The sequence below is a fragment of the Solanum pennellii genome, chromosome 9, assembly GCF_001406875.1.
Source record: "Solanum pennellii chromosome 9, SPENNV200".
Taxonomy (NCBI): Eukaryota; Viridiplantae; Streptophyta; class Magnoliopsida; order Solanales; family Solanaceae; genus Solanum; species Solanum pennellii.
Genome location: NC_028645.1, coordinates 47,638,364 through 47,641,664, shown reverse-complemented (window position 1 = coordinate 47,641,664; position 3,301 = coordinate 47,638,364). Strand labels below are relative to the sequence as shown.

Below are 3,301 nucleotides of genomic sequence, written 5' to 3'. Positions count from 1 at the left end.
CCCCCCGCACGGTAAAGATTAATTATCGAGCTTCTTAAAGTTTAAACGATCTGAAATAATTAGCTTCATACTCAACTTTAAATGATCTAAAATAATTTGTTTCATATAATAATAGTAAAAATAAAAATATACAAGGTAATAGTAACATTTTGCAAATTATTTTAACTAACTTTGTCAATTTTTAAAAGTTTTAGATAATATAAATGTTGTACAATGATGCATATAATTATAATATTTTATAAATATTCAAAAATAGTATTAAAGCATTTTATTTCATTTTAATACTTTAATATTTAGCTCAGCTTTATGATAACATACAATTTTGATTAGTTATTTTATAATTAAATCAATTGTTTTATTTCATTAAAATGGAGGAGCTTATTGATTAACTTACAAGAATTCATCTTGTTTAAATTTTAATGAAATTTCTGTAATTAAATTTAATTTGACCATTTCCTAAAATCCAAAACATAACATATTTCCCAAACCCATAAAAATACAAATTTTGGGCCAAATTGCATCAGCCATTAACTTCAAGCTTCCATCCCATCCACCCTAATATAATCCCTACCCAACCATTTGACGACCCAAATTATTTTTCTTCCTCAAAGCTGCCAGAAGGCAACGTTTGTAGAATTAGAGAATGACAAGACGCAACAGCGTTTCTAATATTCCCAACGGAGAAAATGGAAAGCAACATGCGCATGAGTAGCGTATGCTCCTTGGTCTCCCTCACACGAGAGTGAATCAACGAAAAAGTAGCGAGGAGCAGGTTAGTACGATGCGAACTTTTCTTTTCTTCCCAAGCATCCCTTTCCACGGCGTACAATTTTCAGCCGCGCAGAGCACGCATATCTCACGCCTTAGGATGGAGACACTTAACTCTCAAGGAAAAAAAATCGATCAGGATCGTCGATTCTCCTTTCTATTTTCGGAGTGAAGTTGAATTTTGAAAAAAAGGTTTTTACCCTAAATGGTGAAAGTTTTAGGGGTTTTGAATTTCGATATTTTAGAACTCTATTTTTTCCCCCTATATATAATATCTTTCGATCACTGCTAAAGGAGGTGGTTTTCCTGTTGGGAAAATTGTTAAAAAAAAAGACAGGGAGCATGGGATTTCTTTTTTTGGGGGTTTGAGATTTTCGTTAGAAATTCAAACTTAGGCAAAAAGTGAGAAAGCAGGGGATTTTCTGTTTTGTTACACAAAGAGGTTTGTGAGGAATATTGAATATATATATATATATATATATATATATATATATATATATAGTAACAAAATTAGGATATAAAAATCTTGTTACCGGCGTTCCTCCCGATTTTATTTCGAGATTCAAAAATTCCTTTCGGTCTCTTTGCTTCTGTTCGTGCTTGGTTTGTGCTAGAGAAGTCATTTTCTGCTCGTTCCCGTCTCCGATTCTCTGTCCGGAAGGAGGTAAAAGTTTTTCCTCACTTTTGTTCGGTTTCCGCTAGCCGTTTTAAGTTCTCTCTATTTACATGTTCCTAAGTTATATTTTTTAGCCTTTGTTGAATAGTTGATTGTTTACTTAAATTCCTTGTTCTTGCTGAAATCCATGTTACTGTTTCATCAAAGTATGGCTGAAAAGTTTTAATTCTTTGGTTTGTTTTTGCCAACTATTTAGTATATTTGTTATCTCCATTGCCTTAAGTGTTTAATTTTTTTTTCTTGTTAGTTTATCTCCTTGTGAATTATCGAATTGTGTCGTCTATCGCCATTTGCCTCTTATTTTCATGTTCGAGTATGACAGGCCCGATATAGTTATTTCAGAGGTGTGACAATGGTTTTTATAAAGTATGTTAAGGTTCCATTTTAATTCTTAATATCTTGTACAATACTTCTTCCTCAAAATAAAATTTAGCATTTGTTATCAATGTAGTTGTATTAATTTTACCTCGTGCAACATGGATTTCTTTTTTTAGCATTTTTTTGTTAATTATATCATCTTCTAAGTTATATATTTTGGCCCTTTCTTCAAAAAATAAAAATAAAAATTTATATGTATAATTTCTTTTTTTCAAAAAAAAATATGTTTGTATCAACTTCATTCAAATTATGTTTATCTCAACTTTAAAATGGTTTCATCGCTGCATTCCTTATCTTTACGTGGAATTTGGTTCCTCCCGATGACTAATATTGTTCGTTGTGTTGGAGTTCTATTATCTTGCCTCTTGGTTATTCTTTCGCGGCTTTTGTTATGTCTTAATTGTGGTCCATGTGTAGAACAAAGAAAAAAATCAGTTCATGTTTAGCTACTTTTGCATTAATGCAAGCCAAAATATGGTGTCCTATACTTTTTCTTTCTTAGATCGTGTTGCTGATTTTATTTTATTTACTTTTTTTTTTCGCTACACCTTTTATCTAAAAAATAAAATTAGCTTCAGGTTGTTTACCGACAGTATATAGTCAACTATTTAACAATAGGGACTAAAATGGCTGGCTATTGTTTCCATGGGTATTCTTGTTAGTATTTCTTTCCTTGAAATTTGTTCATTATTGTTTACTTTATAGGTGTAATTATTTAATTCATCTTTGATGAATTTTAGCATAGTAAGATGCTTAATGTTGACATTAATAAAGGTTCATCTTAGCACAGTAATTCACTGAAGAGAAAGATGAAAGGTTATTTACGTGATGATGAACTAAATATGGTTGCCAATAATTCATGTTCTAGTTGTTATATTTATCTCTTTATTTTTATTTTTTATTTTTATTTTTAAAATTTTAAGTATGATATCAATTTGTTTAATTACTATGGCTTAAAACTTATAAAATTTTTGTTTTGTTTGGTCTTATTATGGAATCTAAATTGAGGTGCAGTTTTTCATAAGTCCGATTTACTTAGCGTTTTCTAGTATTAAATTATGATCCTTTATTAATCTATTACTTTTCATTTGCATGTTTAAACCGGTTTTATGGATTCCAGCCGCGTATTTTCCTTGGCTGGGGAGTCCCAACCCTTCTTTTCCTCTCGACTCAACTATAAAATCGTGTAATAAGTTTCGAAGTTGAAGAATTCAAAAAGTCCAAGGAGTTGATGGTTTTGGGCCTAGACTCCAAAAAAATTGTTTCAAATTTTGTATTTTTGTTATTTTTGGGCCTAAGCCCACTTCTTATTTTCTATTATTATTTTGCTAGAAGTTTAGGACATGTAAAAGTTAAATGGGCCTGACGCCAAAAACGAAGCAAGTGCAAAAAAAGGTCCATGCGGACAGAAACCGGGTTTGAACCCTACATCTCTCTCTCTCTCTCTCTCTCTATATATATATATATATATATATATAT

General features: G+C 30.7%; 1 long non-coding RNA gene across 1 annotated transcript in view; it reads left to right on the top strand.

Moving 5' to 3' along the window:
• The first annotated feature begins 498 nt into the window (after positions 1-498).
• LOC107029537 overlaps positions 499-3,301 on the top strand; it is a 6,467-nt gene continuing 3,664 nt past the window's right edge. The window contains exon 1 of the long non-coding RNA XR_001458020.2: positions 499-3,238. This is a non-coding gene — a long non-coding RNA (uncharacterized LOC107029537). The remainder of the gene's footprint in view (positions 3,239-3,301) is intronic.